Here is a 20,930-nt window from a genome sequence, read left to right as displayed (position 1 = left end):
GCTGGTAAGAATATGCCTGCCTCCTTTCGCCCTCTGAGCTCATCTTTTCACGGTTGTCGAGACGCAAGTTGCAGCTGTTCCCACTTGTATTTAATTCACCAATTCATCTTATTTAAAGTGGGGGGAAGGCAGGCAAAGTGTAGATCCATTGTCCTGTATGTCTGCGAGTAAAAAAAGAGTAACGTTTCAACTGTGGTGCTTAAAGCCTTTGTTTTGTCTATTTGGCAGTTTTTGTTTGATGGTCTTTTTCAAGGAGGTTTTTTATCTGTCATCTTCTTAAATTGTTAAATTATTTTTCTTTGGCCTGCAAACTTTAATGATAGATTGTACTTTAAAGAATGCGATACCAAAGGGGATGATGGACGGAGCGTTTGAGCAAATCAAACACTCACCCCCAGTCAACAGATCTGCGTTTAATCCATCACCATTCTTTAGCTCACTCCACCACCCCAGTTCAGACATGGCCATATGCAAATGAGTCTGACCCTGTGCCTCATGAGAACAGTCCAGCCCGAACTGCCAAGCGATGTCTTCCCTGGACCGGAAACAAGCATCCTGGGACTGGTTTCGGATTCATAATCCTCATCAGCCAGGCTATCTTGAATCCAGTGGTAGAGTGAGCAAGGGACCCACGTCTGGGCATACCCTGCCAACTTAGGGCGAACAAAGCGACACCAAAGGGGTTGATGGACGGAGCGTTTGAGCAAATCAAACACTCACCCCCAGTCAACTGATCTGGGTTTAATCCATCACCATTCTTTAGCTCACTCCACCACCCCAGTTCAGACATGGCCATATGCAAATCAGTCTGACTGTGCCTCATGGGAACAGTCCAGCCCGAACTCCCAAGCCATGTCTTCCCTAGACCGGAAACAAGCATCCTGGGACCGGTTTCGGATTCATAATCCTCATGAGCCAGGCTCAATTCAATAGAGACTTTATTTCGGATATGTTTCAATCCATAAAAGTACACAAAAAGCAATAAACATTTCATAATTAAAATCACAGTTACTAAAAACAATTTTTACATAGTTCATTATTGAGTGAGTAGGCAAAATCATGGATAAAGTGCAAATAGTGCTAAATTTACAACAAGATACATAATCATACAGTACAGAGTTCAGCATCGTTCATAAATATATGATCACTGGTCTAGACACTTTCTCAATTTTACAGTGAGTTTTAAGAATTCTATCACATGGAGAACACTATCACTGTGCAAGAGCTGCAAATACACGAGTGCTGGTCTTATTTGATTAAAATTTAGTTTCTTTAAAAGAGTGACAAGATATCGTTTCCGTGGGTATTCGTAAAACCTACATAGAAATATAAAATGCAGCATATCCTGTGGAGACTTCCCGTCGCAGCCACAGGGAGCAGCAGTTTTATTAAAAATGTCCACCTTTGGTCTGATTAAAAGATGATGAAAAATGTTAAACCTGAACCTTGTCAGCAGAAATTTTTCATGAGAAGTAAAGGAGCATGTTAGATATAATTCCATATTGTCACAGGTTTTTAACATGACATATTTTCTAACATTTGATTTCATAAGCTCAACCTCTTCTCTTTGGGCCCTCGTAAACATGTAGAAAGTCCGCTTAATCACTGCCACATCACCCTTTACTATCCCACTAGGGTTTTCAAACAGATTCAAACAGCCTAGCCTTAAAAATTGAGATTTCAGATATTTTAACCAGGGCACACGCATTGACTTTTCAGTGGGTATACGGTCTTGCACAATCAGGTGGGTTAGCGGAATGTCTTGATTTAACCACAATTTTACCCAGCAAGTCAGTGGTCTTAGAGCAATTACATCAGATAGGTACTGACTTCCCAATTCTTCATGTACCGCTAAATTTGAAGTACTCGCTGGGACACAGAGGAGACGTTTAAAAAAATTATTTTCTATAACCTGTAACTGTTCTCCTGTTACGTAGCCCCATAGCTCACTGCCATAAGCAGCAGTAGCTATTGATTTAGCGTTATAGAGTTTCATCATTGTTGTGTTTGGTTTTTTCCCCAGTTTAGTGGCAAACTAAAAAATAGAGGCATTAACCCTTGTCATTTCCCCTTTTTTTCTTGCCACGTAAGGGCCCCAGCTAAGCTTTGTGTCGAATACAACACCAAGGTATGAGAATGTTTGAGTGATTGGAATCAGGACATCATTTAGTTTAAAAATAAAATTCTTTTTCGGTTGGCGGCCAACATGCATTATGTAAGATTTGGAATTGTTGACCAAGAGGTCTCTGTTGGACATAAAGTTATTAAAAGCATTCAGAAGTGCCTGGAGACCCTTTTCCGTTCTCGAAATTAAAACCGCATCATCTGCGTATAAAAGTACCGGAATACCCCGCCTACCAACTCTGGGACAATCTGATTTTACCTCCTGTAATGCAGCATCTAAATCATTAATATAAAAATTAAAAAGAAAAGGGGCCAGGATGCAACCCTGTCGCACTCCTTTATTAATATTAAAATTACCAGTGGTTTCCCCGTTATTTGAAAATCTTACATTAGCACTAGTATTACTGTGCAGATCCACCAGAAAATCCACAATCCCTGTGTCCACACCTTCCTCCCTCATGGTCTGCCACAGCCTTCCCCTGTTAACACAGTCGTAAGGCCGATGACAGATCCATGAAGGCAAGGTGGACGGCTCCCTTCTGTACTACAGTATATTTGCTCAATATGAGAAACAAGTTGAGGCACTGCGTTATGGTAGAACGGCCTTCGCAGAAGCCATATTGGGAAATGGACATGATATTATTGTCAAATGTCCAGCTAGATAAACGCTGCAGTACAATTCTCCCCAAGATCTTAATCAGAGAGTTTATCAGTGAAATTGGACGATAACATAAAGGGCTGTCCTTGTCACCTTTCTTAAACACCGGCACTATTGTTGACAGTCCCCAGGTCGAGGGACAGCCCATTGAAACAGCAGCATTAAATACAGCTACCAAGATAGGTGCCCAAAAGCCTGGATCCGATTTATAGAGATCTGGTGGAATTCCATCAGGTCCAGGGGCTTTGCTAGCTGTAAGTCCCTCTATGGCATCCCTTACCTCACTTGTATCAAATTTAATTCTGCCTCCACTAACATTAGATAGAGCAACAACTGTTACGAGGTCCGCTGAATAATACAGTTTTTTTAAAATGGGTTTCCCACTCCTCCTTAGTTATGCAGCAATCTAGTCCATCACCCGGTTCTTCTACCAGGAATGGTCTTTTAACCAGTGACCAGAATTTAGTGCTGCAATTTAAGGTGGAGGGGTCAAGTATTTCATCCCATGCCTCTCTTCTTAGAGACTCCTTGCGGGATGCAATAACAGCCTTATAATCCTTTCTACACAGTTTTACTCCCTCACGGGTTATCGGGGTGGCTGACAGAGCAAGCCTAAGGTTACGTGCAGCTTTGGTACAGTCGTGGTTAAACCACCTGGGACCCCCTGTCACCCTTTTCTTGAGAGGAACTGACAGTAATTCTGACACCTTCTCCGATAAATTTTGATAAGCAGTTAGCACCAGCATAGGCTCCCCCCCCCCTCTAGGGTACAATTTTTAATATCTTCAGTGCACTTATCAGCAATATTTTTATATAAAAGGTCAGGAGTGACCATTGACCATTTGAGTCGCCTCCTCCCGTCTGTTGTGCACAGCATACCTGAGCTACAATTCTGGTTTCCCTTTTTAACCCAGGGTACCTTTAAACAGATTGTTAGGAGATTGTGATCACTAAATTCACTCAGCTCAATACTGAATGAGTCCAGGAAGGTCTGCATCATCAGAGAAACTAACGTGATCTATGAAGGTGCCCCTACCATGCCCTTTGAAGGTAGGGATTTCAAAACATTTCAACGGATCCCTGAGTATCATAGCCATTGAAAGATCAAAATTGTTCATCAGATCATTGCATAATTCCCCATCCACAGTGTGTTCCATGTGTATACCTCCCATACGTTCACATCGCAAGTCTGTTAAACATTTCTTCAATGGGTCACCGCAGGGGTGCACATTAAAGTCCCCCATGATCAAAAGATTATGACCCAGATCTTTCAAAAACGTCGTAATAAAGGAATTCAATACAGAGATTTAGTTAGGGCCAGCATACTCGTAGGTTGCATTATAAAAATTCACAAGACCAACACGACAATTTTCTCCTTTCAATATCAAGCCCATCACTCTGGTGTGCTGTGATTCGATTCTACGCATTTGATATGGTACTAATATAGAGACAAAAATTACAAGACCCCCCTTTGGCCTACCCCTTGTTGATGGAATAGCTGGCACATAGTAGGCCTTGTACCCTTCCAGGTGGAGATCACACCCCACCAGCCAAGTTTCTTGTAAACAAATGATCTTGAATTTTTTAATGTAATTAACCCAGTTTCCGTCAACCATTTTTGCAGCCAAGCCTGCGATGTTCCATGATACAACAGAACAACCAGTTGATATCACCTGAGGGTTCTCTATGGGTATAGGTTCACCTGAAGCCACAGTGCCCTGCGCCGCAGGTACCTCCCGTCAATCACACATCTCAAGTCCGGACAGGGCTTCAAACCTATTCTGTATGCTAACATTGGACCCATGGTGATAGCGTCCAGTGCTATTAGATCTATTGTAGGTTTCGTCCATATAACCAGAACCAGGCACACATGGGTTAGTGATGTTATAATTAAACTGTGTGTCAGAAACTGGGGTCCTTAGTTCAAACGCCCGCCTAGATAACCTTTGCTGAGGGGTGGGTTTACATAAATGTGCATAGAAATACCCCAATGGACGCACACAAATACTGTTCTCATTATAAACTAATGTAGAAGGTCTTAAAAGAACAGTTGCCACATGCTGGGGATATTTAAAATTTACAACAATACAATCCCCATTGCCCACCTTTTTGGACGGGCCTACCCAGTTCACCCTCCTTACAGCCATTACCTGATCTGAGTAAGCAATAGGAAACCCGCAATTTTTATTAAGCCATGCCACTGTCTTGCTCTTCAATGATGCATGAGATTCATCATAAGGTGAGGCGGGATGAGTACCACAGGAAGGAACATTCGTCAATACTGCCACGAACGGTGCACAGTCAGGTGGTAGGTTCAAATATCGATTATTCCTGGGGGGTCTCGGGGCTGGAACATTTCGTGGGGCTGGGTTAGGTTGTGTCAACAGAGCAGGTGCAACTGGGACAACTGGAATACTTAATGCCTTATTGGCATTACTCACTACTGCAACAGTATTATGGGAGTTCTGATGATTTTTTGCCTTCGATGCATCCTGCCCTTTTTCAACAACCTTAGCCCTTCCACTATTTGGTGCAGCCAGGTGTGCAGACACAAGGGCGCCCAATCTGGCTACTTCCGTGACCAGGGTCTCAATTTGACTGGTCAGTGGTTTAACGATAGTGCCCCTGCGCTATACAATATAGATATGTAATTTTTTAGTGTTAAGAGTATCAGTACTGTCAATAGAAAAGCATTGGAGCACCACCAATATCATTCAACATTTGAACATTTGACGAACAGGTTTGACAAAATAGAGGTTACAATAGGTTCCGTTGTTGGTGTGATAGTTCTGTTTATTGTTCCTATATAAGGGCCAACACGTGTTTCATCGCAGGGAAACAGACTGCGAATCTTCAGGGCCTCATAGTTGAAGGGCATAACCACATCGGTTTAGTGTGTGGTATGGAATCCTGTGTCCGGAGTTTCCAATAAATATGTCAACAATAAGCTCCGCGAGACCTGATGAGTCTCGATGGTTACAAAATAATATATGAACCGGGAGGAGAATAAACAGGTTACTTCAGATGGCAACGCTGTATCTTACGAGGCAGAGCGGGTGCACCTCCTCATTGTTGGTCTCCCTCTTGTATTTCCCGGCGCTGTTTTCCAAAGACCGTCTCATCAGGTCTCGCGGAGCTTATTGTTGACATATTTATTGGAAACTCCGGACACAGGATTCCATACCACACACTAAACCGATGTGGTTACGCCCTTCAACTATGAGGCCCTGAAGATTCGCAGTCTGTTTCCCTGCGATGAAACACGTGTTGGCCCTTATATAGGAACAATAAACAGAACTATCACACCAACAACGGAACCTATTGAAACCTCTATTTTGTCAAACCTGTTCGTCAAATGTTCAAATGTTGAATGATATTGGTGGTGCTCCAATGCTTTTCTATTGACAGTACTGATACTCTTAACACTAAAGAATTACATATCTATATTGTATAGCGCAGGGGCATTGCTGTTTTCTTATGTTTCGTATGGATCAGTTCTTGGTCCATCCCTGAGCGGTTGTGAGGATTTACCGTTCGCCTCATTGCCTATACCAACTACTCAATAACTCTTACTACTACCTTGCGGGTACTCTGGCTGTGCGCCTGGAAATTCTGGAAAACCTAAATATCCTCCTAGCTGTAATTTAGTGGTTTAACGATCTCCTCCATTTTCACTGCAAATTTTGCCTCTAGATTTTTAATAAGAGAGGCAAACTGTTCAGAATTTGGACTGGGGCCACTATCATTGTTTCCAGTAAACACAAAAGGGTTTATGGCAGAGCTATGTGCTTCTTTCCCTTCCAGGTCCCTTCTTTTGGTATTATGTTCCCCCCCCCGTTTTTGATGTGCAATCCTACAGGTTCGGACCGGCCTATTAACATGGGGAGCCTCACCTGAGTCCTCAGTAGTCAGGACTTGTTGGTCTGTGTGTACCTCAACGCTCACTATAATGGGCGTCGGCGGTTCGACTCTAGAGACTCCACTCGTGGGTGCCTCAGCCTCAACCTCTATTGTCGACATGGGAGGAGACAACTCAGGGAAATCCACTGTCAAAGTGCCCTTTCCCAGAGAGGCACGCCTTTCATTATTTATCTGGCTAACTTTCTTCACCATATAGTTGTCAATGGCACCGGGGCCTATTACATGTTTATCACTTTTAGCTTTAGACATCTTAAATAAATAAGAACGATATGTAAACTCTTGGAAGCCACTACACACTCATACACAATAAAACAGAGTTGAAATAAAGTCTCACGTTAATAACATACAGTGGAGGTCCAATGAAGAGCTGTAAGGTCCCTGGCCCAGCCCAGTCTCCTCAGGCCTCTGAGGGCCACAGAGGGCCCGCCCTTTGCCCGGGCTTCGCCCGGCGCGTCCCGCGCGCGTCTCGCGGGACGCGGGACTGGCGTTGCCTTTATGCGCCTCCTGGCGCTCTGGTGGGCGTCGCTGGTGGTGGGAGGGGCCCGGCGGAGCCAAGCCCGGCCGGGAAACAGGCGGAGCAAGGCCCGGCCCTTGGTGGCTGGTGCGGCGCTACGGCGGAGCAAAGCCCGGCCGTGAAGACTCCAGGAACAAACAGGTACCCCCCATGAGCCAGGCTATCTTGAATCCAGTGGTAGAGTGAGCAAGGGACCCACGTCTGGGCATACCCTGCCAACTTAGGGCGAACAAAGCGATACCAAAGGGGATGATGGACGGAGCGTTTGAGCAAATCAAGCACTCACCCCCAGTCAACTGATCTGGGTTTAATCCATCCCCATTCTTTAGCTCACTCCACCACCCCAGTTCAGACATGGCTATATGCAAATCAATCTGACTGTGCCTCATGGGAACAGTCCAGCCGGAACTGCCAAGCCTTGTCTTCCCTGGTCCGGAAGCAAGCATCCTGTCCATCAACTGTTGTTTTTGCATTTGTCACCCCGAGTGGAACGGGTATGCTCAGACGTGAGTCCCTTGCTCTCCATGCCACTGGAATTAAGCTATCCAGGCTGATGAGGGCTAATAGCCCGAAACCGGTCCTTGGATGCTTGTTTCCAGTCCAGGGAGGACTTGGCTTGGCAGTTCGGGCTGGACTGTTCCCATGGGGCTGGACTGTTCCCATGGGGCACAGGGTCAAGACTGATTTGCATATGGCTGGGTTTAAACTGGAATGGCATGGTGAGCAAAACAACGATGGATTTAGGCCCAGATCTCTGTACTGGGGTGAATGTATGACATTGTTCTGCATTCTGTCCATCAACTGTTGTTTTTGCATACTTTAAAGAATCTCTTAAGACTGAACAAGCAATAATGCCAAAACCCCTCAAAAGTAAGAATGTGTAACATCTGGGGATCAGACGTCTGACTGGCATAAATAATTGTATCCGGTGCAGAAACTAGCAGACAACAGTCGCAAAGAACAACGTTGCGGCACTGTACTCCACCAAGAACTAAGCAACATCAGATAGTATCAGTATGGAAAGTAGCCTAAAGACCTTCCAAGTAATCTATGGCTCCCTCTTTTTGCATTAAGAGTGAGACTTTGTTTCCCAATTATACTCTTGATCTGTCTGGATATCGGACCCTTTCCTAGTAAGGTATCTAGGAATACCCTCCTGCACTGACGTGTGTGTAATGCAAAACACTTTGAACTGGACTGTGCTTTAGTAGGAAGCCAGTTCAATGGTAACAGGATGAGAACGACCTGATCGTATTTCCGGGTGTCCGAGAACAGCTGGGTTGCAACACTCAAGAGTTGCTTTAATAGGGTCCAGTGGATTTTAGGAATTCCAACTAAGATAGAATTAACCTAAACCAGTCTTTAGTAGATCAGGGCTTGGGTGATTTTGTTTTGTATTCTTTTTTAAGCCTTGCTCTGGGATGAATTGTTTTATTCTTCTAAGAATTCCGAGTTGGTTTAAGTGTACTTTGCGGTGTTGAAAAACTGTGCTTGTATATTCAAGTGTTGATCCAGGCAGAATCCCCACAATTTCACCAAGTCGATAGTGTTAGGAAACGTGTTCAGGAGTGAGCCCTAGTTTAAGCCATTAGTTAATCAGGATTTTGAAACTGGGAGGTGAGATGAAGAGTTTCAAGCACTGGGCTTGAAACCATTTATATTGCTCTGCAGCATTCACCTAACAAGGTTGAGTTCCTATGAAAATCTTTAAAAGAAACAAAATATTGTGATGCAAGGAATGTATATTGATGAAAGTTGAACTCTTTAAATGAAAGGATGTTATCTCATTGTAAACTGATCAATGTTTTACCGTTCAACAAGGATTGAAAAAATGCAATAAAACATGCAAGGACTACATTTACCACAATTCTGTATGGCCTTACTTGAAAGAAGCCTTGCAGTAGGTAACCACCTGTGAAAAAATGTGTTCAGCTTTGGTTGATCTTACAAAGACCTACAGTTTATCACTCCAATATGCTAGTGGGCTTTGGGTAGTTTTCCTCATTTTCTTTGCCGTCTTGCCCTTAAATTTTTTACATGATTGTTCCAGAGAGAGCAGTCTAGGTATCAGTCCCTCACTGCTCAAAATTAGGGGACTCCCTGTCCAGTCAGACTGAAGCTTTGCATGTGTGAGCAAATACAATAACCAATATATGGCATATGAACACCACTTGAGGCCTTGAACGTGCTATCCATTCCCATTATGATGAGTTCTGAGGTGAGTCATCTGCTTGTGCAGTATTATTCCCATAAAATCAAACATTTCATACCACTTGTCTCCAGTTGTGGGCAGTTGGCAAACATATGTACTGAGTGAGGACCCGCCTGATAATAGCAGTGTTAATACTGTGAGCTGTAAGGGAACAGAAGAAAAGTCAACCATAAGAGAAATAAAAACAATTCATAATAATGTGAAATGAAACTTAAGGAGAAGCAGGCTCAAGCAGTTTTCAGCAGTTCACATGAAAAACCTGACTTTTAGGCACAGTAACACACAAATACATATTGCAAGTACATATCGTTTTTTGTCTCACAACAAAATTTTTATTTTATTGATCAGGTAAGGCATATATGCAGTCCTCCACAGTCAGGAGAGCCTTGCCAAAACATCAAAGCATGTATGAGCATGTTGCAAACCCAATCAGAAACAACCCCACCCGTCCCCCCCCCCACCCACGGCCACCCAGCAACCCCTCTACCCACCCCTTATCCCTCCCTAACCCAGCGCACGTAATCACAGCAAGCCTCTAGTAACTGTTTGTATCGAGATAGGAAACAAGCGTCTCCTCAGGCCTGGAGCCCATCTACCAAATCCACATCATCGTCAGGTTCCACTGGGGGGACCAGAGTTAAACCCCTATATTGCAAGTACATATCTTTTAACCCTTTGCACGCTGATGACGGAACCGCTCCGTCATCAGCTGCGGTGGCGCTGTGCTGATGACTGAGCGGTTCCGTCATGGCCCTGACGCCGCGCCTGCGTGGCGCGGATTCCGCGTCTGCGCTGGGCGTTCTATTGAGCGGGCGGGGCCATGACGGAACCACTCCGTCATGAGCACAGCCCAACCGCGGCTGATGATGTGGTGTATTTATTATGGGTACTGTATCGATCCCCCTGTTTCTGACCCTTGTCTGGTTAATAATTAACTAGCAGCCATTCAACTGCACAGAAATCCGTTATCTGATTAGCCACACAACGGCACAGAAGCCCGTTATCTGATTAGGTCACAGCGCATTCCATCATTAGGCAAGCACTATTCCTCCAGCCCCCTAATAGGCATACGGTGTTCTCAAAACAAATCAAACCTACCACGATCTGGGAAATCCCCACAGCCATTGTTTTGATTTAGCCGAGAACTTCAGTAAAGAATGTGCGAACGATCAAGTTCGTATGACATCCTTATTGACGTATTTATGTCCATCCTTACGTCAATCCCGGCACCTTTCAGGTATAAATAATACCGACATTGCCTTAAGCAAACACACGAGGTGGTGACAAGATTGGAGCAGCGAGACTTGCCGACGAGCCCAGCTGACAGCGAAGCCCACAGACGCTGCCCCTCCTTTCTGACGCGCTGAGAGAGAGACGCTGCCTTTTCTCCTGCCGAGAAATCCAGCTCCGGCGCTTCCAAGCAGCCCTCGCAGGCAGCTGGAATATCAAGACCTGAGATAGAGATACCAGCCCTCCAGCCCTCTAAACTCCCAGGTACTGAACTGAATCATCCTTTGTAGAGAATTCCTGAAGCAGACCCTTGGCAAAACAAACTTAACTTAAACTGCTACTTATCTACTCCCGCCACGTATTAGGCTTAGGTCAGGTACATTGGGGTAGGCGTAGTTAGAAGCACCAGTTGAGTACGATTAGTCAATGTATATATGTATGTATCTATTTTATCCATTTTAAGTATCATATGGCTAAGAAACCATATCAATGCTTTTACAGTATTATTTTATAATTCTGTTATTACTGTATGCACTTTACTTAACTCGAAGTATTGCAATAATAGCGATTCATTTCTCTTGTATGAGAAAAGAGACTGATCAATAAATAACATCTTTTTATTGAACACGCCCGTCTCTTCCTTTTCTCTACAATCTGGTGAAACTAAGAATGCACTGAACTGACTGAGTAAAATAAGTTGTCTTTTGTTTTCACACGACTCTAGAGATACACTCTTGATTAGGGGAGAGCAAAGTTGTCATGTTCTATGGTTGTCAGAAACTAAATCCCTTCTTGTCTATCCAGGGAAGTTAAACTCCTCCTTGTCTATTCGAGAAAGTTTCTAGTGAACTCTGAGCTAGCTGGCAAACACTAAACTTTAAGTCTAATATCGACAGTAGAAGACCTAGTTAACCTCTGTCCTACGTCTATACTATTGAAGATATTATTCCAATGCGCAGAGCCTATTGGGATGATAGGAACTACACTACATGGCGCCCAACGTGTTTGGATGGGCGATAAATCTAACGTAAGACATTAGAGTAACTCAGTCGTGCTTTTTCACACAGACCCCTTTTCCCCATAATACTCCAAAGACGTCTGGAGTGGGTGAAAGGTTAAATCCTCCAAACTTAGTAGGAGGAGACTCCTATGTATGGTTCTTGGTTTATTCAACGTTGAAGGATACACTGTTCCAAAATATTGTGCATCAAATCTTTGTTTCCATAGAAACCTGATCTGCAAATAAATAAAATAACCTTCTTGACATTAAAATGTCACTAGAAGAAGAAGAAAGGGAGACAGTTAGAATAGCAGCTGAACTCCTAGAAGCTGACAATACTCTACTACAGCAAGACCCGGATGCAATACTCATCCCGGTCAACATAAGAAAATCTATAACTTTAAAACTTATAGAAAATGGGCTGACACCGAGAGGTGGTACAGTCATATTCGTAATCGAGGCACACGAATATCGGCAGACAGAGGTATTCTATTCATGGATAAACTTTCCAGCAGCAAACGCTGTAACAAAGGACTTCCACTATTACAAAATAGAGGAACCTCCAAATGAGTACACTCCTTTCGAGGAGGTGGAAATACCACTCAAATACCAAGAGCACCTGCTCTGGTTTAATGGCGCCCTAAAACATAATAATCACATCACCAGGCTCGGTCCACTAGGTAGACCAGGAGCAACGTGGCCGGTCCTATCCGGATACACACCACATCCAGACATTGAAGAAATGTCTGCACCAGAACTTTTAGCACAGCTAAAATACACAGACAATTAGTCCAATATGTAATGCGGACTTCAACAGTCCAACCAGCTATTAAAATTCCACAGCTGATCCCTCACCAGGGGAACACAAATAAAATTACACCACAGAACATACAGTCCTGTCTAGGTAAAGTACCCACAAAACGGGAACAAATTCCATTCTGGTTAGCACAAAAAGTCACTCAAATAGAGGCGGTATTTCCAGATACCACCCCGGTTGAGAAACACCGGATTCTGACTATCTGTCTTCCAATGGGAATCGCACCACATGTGGAGGACTGTGACACTTGGGGTACAGTCTTTGCTTCCATTTACACAAAAACACATGGTGTTCCATCCATGTCAGTAATACCAGATGTGCTAAAACAAATTCAAGATGAATACGGTCCAGAACCTGCTTTAACTCTTGGTATGAAATTACTAAAAGACTTCAAGCAGGTCTCGGCAATATTACTAGCTAATATAAAGGGAGAAGTAGCAAATGTGGCGATCCGCCAGAGGTTGAAAGAGACAGATATAGCAGACCAACCATTTGAAATTGCCAGAATCATAGAAAAATCCTATAAAGAACTAGGAAGAGATAGTTTGGGTGGAAAACCGGTGAAACCCCAACTTATTGAAAAACCTGAAAAAATATTTATTAAGAATAATCTAAACACTTCAAAAAAGAGCTGGGATGGAAATAAACAATCCACTCCTAAAGGAAAAAGATTCCAGTCCAGAGGAAGGTCTCCTCGGCGGAGAGAAAGATCTCCGGACCAAGGGCACAAGTCTCCCCAGAGGGAGCCCTCTGAGAAAAAATGCAACCTTAGAAATAGGGATAATCTGAAGAAACCTGATAGATATCAAGATATTGATACACGTCCCTCTCAATCTTTTCAGACTTCCTCGCAGAAATCGGAAAGGAGAGGACGATCAGAACACAGGGAAGAGCACGTCAAGTCCAAAGACAAGGAACCTGCTCATCAAAATAAAAAATTACAGTTTCCAAAAAAGAAGGTAGCCAGTATTAAAGTAATCAACCATGCCGAGAATACTGAGGACACAGCTGAAAACGGAGAATGGGCTCAGACAATGCTAGACAGCGCAGCAGAAGTGAGCATAGCTCGCAAGATCCTTATGAATCATCTGGAGACAGTGGACACGAATGAATACATTCAGGTGGAAACTGCAGATACCAGAGTTAGCAAACCTCATAAAATATATGAAATAACATTGTGTATAGAGGGGGATAAGACTAGGAAAATAAGGGGTCTCTTTTGGGATAATCTCTCCAAGGGATATGATATCCTTCTAGCTGAAAGAGACTGGCCACCAGAGTTTGTAAGGGAGTGCCCTCATGGCGAAGAAATAATTATGCCTGCCTTCTCAAATCATATTCCAATTCATAAAAAATATACACTTGCAAGAAAGTGGGCAGTAGCCCAAGCTCCTGCATTATATAAAAACCATGTGGGATGGGATGAGGACTCTCCTCCTCACAAAATCCAGTTAAAATCACAACCTACTGCTCAGAGGCAGTACCCAATTAAGCAAGAAGCTAGAAAACAGGTAAAAGAGATCCTAGATCAACTTGAATACCAGGGGGTGATTGAAACTTGCACCTCACAAATGAATAATCCTTTGTTTCCTGTCTCCAAACCAGACAATTCATATCGTCTTGTTTTGGACTACAGACACCTTAACTCATGTTGCAAAACCTTTGCAGTACAAAACTCGCATAGTGCTGCACTAATGAATAACATAGTGCGCAAAAAATACAAAACAACATTAGACATCTCTAATGGATTCTTCTGTCAAAAGATAGCACCAGAGAGCAGATATTTGACCGCGTTCTCAATAAATGGCGCGCAGAAAAATTTCTGTCGTTTGCCCCAGGGGTTTAAGAATAGCCCAGGATTATTCTCAGCAAGAGTAACAGAGTTACTACAAATATATGATGATGAGGCATTATCTTATGTCGATGACATCTATCTAACAGATGATGACTTGGATACTCACTTGAAGAGAGTGAACACCATAATACTTGGGTTCGCAGCAGAGGGTTACAAATTCAACTTTAAAAAGTCAAGAATTGCCCATCTAACTGTCCTGTTTTTAGGATATGAACTATCAAGTGAAGGCAAAAGCCTGGCTGACAATTTCCTAGAGAAATGTGCTGTAATCCAAGCACCTAGAACAATAAAAAACTTACAATCAATTCTAGGTTTCCTAAATTTCGGTAGAACTTACATTATAAATTATGCAGAGAGTTAAACCTCTCTATGACCTTATAAAACCAGATTTTAAAAGAATCAATTGCACTCAAAAACACACAGAAATTTTGAGATCTTTACAAACAGATATGTTAGTTAAAACTAAATTACAAACACGTGACAACACACGCAACCTTGTGATTCGAGTCATCCCAGGAAGATGCGGATTCACATACCTAACCTCTAATGAGGGAGAGAAGGTACCAATAGCATACAAATCACACTTGTACACAAAAGCTGAAATGAAATTTAGCCCAACGGAAATAATTCTAACCGCGGTACAGACTGCAGTAGCAAAAGAACGAGCCCTAGCACAAGGTAAACGAATAATCATCGTGACACCGATACCAGCCCTGGAGGCGGTAACAAAGGCAAGCATTCCGAATGCTAAAGCACTCCATCCGAGATGGATACAATGGGCTAATTCTCTTGCTGCAACAGACGTGGCATATGAATTTGATCCCAACTTAAAAACACAAGAGTTTCTCCAATATGAATTCGAATGTCCTCCGCCGACCGAGATTCTGCCTTTAGAACATTACGGCTGTATAATATATACAGACGGATCAGCACAACCCGCAGTGGGGGGAGAGCTGGCTTACAACGCCACATGCGAAATTGTAAAAGAAGTGTGGCGCGGAGGTAAATTAAGACCTCTACTTACAAAAACACACTCAGTGGAAAATAATTCAGAACAACAAACTGAACTAATAGCGTTAAAAATGGCGCTAGATAATGCCGATCGCGAATTCCCGACACTTATAGTGTGCGAATCGTATTACTGCGTCAAATCATACAATAACGATTTACAGAAATGGATTCAAAACGGTTACAAAGATGACACAGGTGCAACAATAAAGCAAAAAGTGCTTTCGGAACAAGTAGTTCTTTTACAGAAAGAACTACCAAAAACTCACGTGATACACTCACTGAGTCATCAGCGTGATGGCGTTCACGTTGCAGGGAATTCATTGGCTGAGACAGCCACAGCAGTAGCAACTAAATCGGCTTCCGTAGCTACAAAAAAGAGTGCAGTAAAATACATTGACGGTGAAACTGTGCTGGCAGTAAAAACGTCATCAAAAGGCGACTGCTCTGCACTACCGATCAATTATCCACTCAATTATACATACATAATCGATGCAAACTCCGTTCCTTTTGCTCGAATCCCTGGAGTGGGGGGTAATTCCAAACATGGACAGGAGAAGCTTGTTAATAGCAGACGCACATATGGGTGAGGGTCTCAGACACCTTAAGCTAAAAGATTCTCTGGAAGAATTACAATCAGTGTACTGGTGGCCAGGCATGAGCCTGCATCATCACATTTTTGTAAAAAACTGCCCAGACTGCAACAGGGATCGCAGTGGCGAGAGAAACGGTTTACTACCATGGCGTTTCACTCCAGAAGGTATCAAATCAACAAAAAAACAGAACCCAGTATGAAAATGCGTCGTATTAACATGAAGAGACTATTTTCACTTATAATGTAGACCCCAACTTTCGGCTGACGCCAGAACTGTTATAAAAGATTTGCGAGTCTATAATGGCATATACGCAAGAAGCATGTTACGTTCTGACCAAAATCTTCACTCTAGCTCTAAAAACAGCTTATGGGGGGTGCCTGGCCAGAATGAACATTGCATTGCGGGACTCTTCTCACTTCCTTCCTGAGGGAAACGGGATGGTGTAAAGAAAAAACCAAGGCATAAAGCAATCTATAACAACAAAGGTATTAGGTTCGGGAGCTGGGTGGGTCAAACATTTAATAAGTGTCCAACGTAGTCTAAATAACCTGCCAAGAAATTCTCTGAAAGGACTCAGTCCGTACGAACTATTGTTTGGGACTAGAATGTTAATCCAGGACTTAGATAGTCAGACTTCAGTGGTTAAAGAAAAATGCTTTGATATCAAAGATCGCTTGGCTATTTTACAGGACTTAAATGAAACAAGAAAAGACCTGAGCAACATAAAGTTGAAACAGCAGCCAGCAACCACTGAAGAAAAACCACCTGTCCCAGCAAGGCCTGTCTGGATTCCAAAAGTCAGGGATCTGGTCAGAGAAAAGATCGCGGTAAAGCAGGAATTTGGGCCTTCTTACAGAAAAGCAGTTCCTGTCTTGTCTATCAACGGGACAAGATCAGTAGTACTACCGCCCCTTGCTGGTAAAAAGGAGAACCGAGTCATATCCATCGACCTGGTTAAACCACAATCATGTGGCCGATAACAAATAGTAGGCCAAGTGGACTCCCAAGAAGTAGCAGAACACCAAAGTTTGCTACATCCACAGAGGTTCAAACTGAAAGATTGATCACATTTGGAAAATCTACAGTGAAATAACAAGGACTATGCAACAAAGCAATGGAACTTGAACCTCTTAAAACCCAAATCAAAGCTTTTCATCAAGAAACAACTACCTACGATGATGTAACTACAGAGTTTTCTAATGAAACAAAGCAAAAGCCAAAAGCAAAAAGTAATCCAGAAGCAATTGGAACAATTGACAGAACAGCATCCGGCTACTTCATCAACTTCGATGATTTTTCAGAAGAACAAAGCGAACCAGAAGTACAGCCATCAACAAAAACTTTTAAAGACAAAGCAAAGGAACTTTTTCATCAACTAAAGAGAACCTATCTGACTTCTCCATGGATTGAAATTTGGGTGACATTAGGTGCATTTATCCTCATACTTTGGCTCGTCATGGTACTATGCTTGGGACATTTCATTGAGGGAAAATATGCTAAAATGGACACAGCAAGCCAGAAAATCAACTTGGTCCTTAAACCACACACAACTTCACACGTCAAGAAAAAAGAACTTTCTTCAGTGAACTTCACAGCCAACCCTATACCAGGCGGTGTAGCATGGGACAATACTGATTATGAAATCTATGGCCCGGTTGAAATCCTGAAGTATCCACACCAATTTAAGATCTTGTTAAGTGACTTTGTAAAACCAAGCACATTTGCTGATGATTGGGACTTTGAAAGTATTAATGATATGATGTCTGACCTAGTAATGTCTGCTAAATTTACAGAACATGATTATTTGCAGGGTTCATCTAATTATGATCAAATGTTCTGCTATAACCACTATGGTAACCATTATTTCCATAAATCTGCACAATCTAGAAATGTTTTAAATTATAATCAATGGGAACATTGTGCTACTCCACCAAAGGGTAGTTCCAAAACATTTTATGATAAATATTCATACTTTTCAGGGTTTAACACAAGTAATGCAGAAACATTTTATTTCAAATTCTCAAATAAGACAGGTATGAAGACCATGCTTACCAACACAAAATTGATATATTCAGATTCATTTTTTGAGCAAATGAATACATTTGGTTTTGATTTCTGGAACAGTAACATTGAAACAAAAACTGTTTGGGGTACAAAAGATTGGCAAGTACAAGGTATAGAATCATTGTTCAGAGCCTGCATGATCCCAGAACAAATTATATTTTTGAATGACAATATTCAACAAACTACCTGTCTTGGCTTAGCCAAAATCAAAGACTTAAACAAACCGTCTATTCCAAAGCCAACAACGAACAGTAATAGCTCTATAGATGCTGAGATAGACGTAAACCATATTTTAAACCAAAACAGAACACATCCTGATTGGAAACAATGGTTGATCTGGCCCACAGACACAAATAACTGTCAAGACAGATTCCTGAACAAAATACAGGGGTTCAAATTGACCAGGCCAGACCCTAGATATTCCCAAAGACAACATCCAGGGATAGTAACTACGTACAGTGTGGGCAAGCTCTGCCTTCAATGGCTACAAACATCCACACTGGCAGAAATTAAACAACACCTAACTTTACTTCGAGAAGGTGCTGACTTGCGTGATTTCATTATGGGACCACGCGAACAGCGTCAAAAACGTTTCATAGCGGCCTCTATATATGCAGCTTACAATGAAGTTTGGAAAGTAACTCAAATTGAGACAGCAGAAAAAATACGGGAAATTGACCGTATTAATTTGGAAAAATCACTTTCTGTTGTGGACAATGGGTTAATGACTCTGTCCTCCAGAATCTATTCACTGGACAGTATTGTATCTTCAGCAATCGATATAATATCGCAAGACTTACTGATGTTACAACACGGTCAGTCCCAATTGCGTTCTATTGTACAGCTTGGCTGGACGTTACAAAATCTGCGTTCAGGCTATGTGCCTTGGCGTTTAATCAACACAACGTCACTATTTAATATCTTTAACCTTACTGATAAACAAATCAGTTTGGCACAGAAGGGTGCTGACTATACAATTCTGAGCATTGAAAAACCTGAGATTACCATTGACAATGTCAGAACGACCTGTCATTGAATGGATAATACATGGGATAATAAATATTCCGATAACAACTTTCCAGTTTCAATACTGCCAAAAATATATACAGGCAGGCCAGTATGAAAGGTTGGGTAAAGGATACATTAAGTCAACATGGAACTTTCCCTATACACACGCATGTGTTAGTAATAAAGGACAAAGTGTGTTCCTTAGTGGCAATAATTGTGAAAGGTCACTAAGCGGTACACTTTTGTGTCAGGGTATTAGTTTACATGGAGCATGTGAAGGGAACTCAAATAACCTTTCATGTCACCAGCTAGGCACACCTGCAACACAAATAGAACCATTCTTTAAGAGACTCTCGAATGGGAGTTACATTCTAATTGTAGATCGCAGATGTTGCAGTCTGCTGCCCGGAAAACCTTATCTCATAACCGTGACTAGGAAGGTCATGTGCTGTGAACGAGTATTGTTCCCGAACGATGCCCGAGACAGGGAGGCAAGGTTGTGGCCCAGTTTGAAAATTTCTTCTATTCGAATTGATACTTTAAGCAGAATGAAGACAGTGCTCCTACAGACGCCAACCATGTTATCATCATCAAAAGAAACATATGATCTCCAAGTTGCAAGGACAACGGCTGAGATTCATTCACTGTTATCAACCAATTCCCCCATACATTTCGCAGAAATACTGAGCGAAATCTTAAATATTTCTGATACAAGCGGAATCGCGAGTGTATTTAAGACAGTGTTTTCAGGAGCTTTAACCCCATTCAAAGCCATCCTGGGTATTTTTCCTGAATTTGTCCATTCCATCTTTGGCGGACTTCCTCTCCTTTTGGGACTAGTGGCAGGCATCCTATTTTTGATCCTGTTACTTCGCTATGGCAAACCACGTCACAGACAAGACACCAGCGATAATGGAAGAAACAATCCGAGCTATTGGCTACCGGGACCGCATAACTAAAGTCCTTGGACTAGCACGGCTACGAGATTTGAACATGACTTGGTTTCTTTCATTCAGACCGATGTGGCAAAGTTATGTTATGCCTGTATTAAGGTGCTTGCTATGCGGCGAAGAATGCTTGTTGGACACCTGTCTGACACTACAATCGGATGTGCCAATGGATACAGAGACTTTGTTGGGTCCGGTACCGGCTCATGCATTGTACTGTCCCCAGCGGCTACCAATCCTGATGACGGCATTCGTGGAGACTTCACCACTACGATTGAAGAGTTGTGAAGTACAAGATGAAAGCAGCATCGATCAGGTACAACCCTCTGTCAGCTATGCTGATCGAAACATCAATGAAGGCAATCATGCTCATGAATGGATGTTAGAAAATTTACCCGAGTTAGTGGAACTTTCACAAGAAGCAGTTGACAGTTTTTTCGAAAGTCTCAACAATATGATGTTTTCACCAGAGCAGAAAGAATGACTTTGAACAAACTAGCACACGGCGTTCCATACACCCTGTATTTGGCCTTCAACCTTGAAAAAACAGCAAAAGACATTTTCTCACCAGTTTTTACAGAGAGGAGACATTTTTCCCCTTCCATTCCAAAATATTTACGAATTTTTTTTTGGGACACTTATCTTCTGCTTAAAGTAAGACTATTCTTAGAGAACAACATTTCTATATTTAGCTACTCAAGACACATTAGCTACCCTCTAGCATGTTCACGAGTATTATGAATTTGTGATGAGATGGTCTCGACTTATTCTTCTGTATTAAGAGCCATTTCATGTGTAATTTCCGCATTTCATTCATGCTTATTTCAAAATATGCGTTTAGATTTAGCATTTATTATACTGCTTGAAGTGCATATAGTAATTATACTCATCTTTTCGTGTATTTCGCATTTCCAAATTTCATTATGCAAATGATTGTATTTTGGGGTGGTTCGGTATACACATGCACTACTAGTAT

General features: G+C 42.3%; 1 protein-coding gene across 4 annotated transcripts in view; it reads left to right on the top strand.

The window, feature by feature from the left end:
• The window catches only part of CPVL (carboxypeptidase vitellogenic like), a 799,647-nt gene that overhangs the window by 464,282 nt on the left and 314,435 nt on the right, over nucleotides 1-20,930 (top strand). The gene's annotated exons all lie outside the window — the stretch shown is intronic.

This window comes from Lissotriton helveticus, chromosome 10 (assembly GCF_964261635.1).
Source record: "Lissotriton helveticus chromosome 10, aLisHel1.1, whole genome shotgun sequence".
NCBI classification, from domain to species: domain Eukaryota; kingdom Metazoa; phylum Chordata; class Amphibia; order Caudata; family Salamandridae; genus Lissotriton; species Lissotriton helveticus.
Note: the sequence above shows the minus strand (reverse complement) of the source record. Positions and strands in the feature narration are given on the sequence as shown.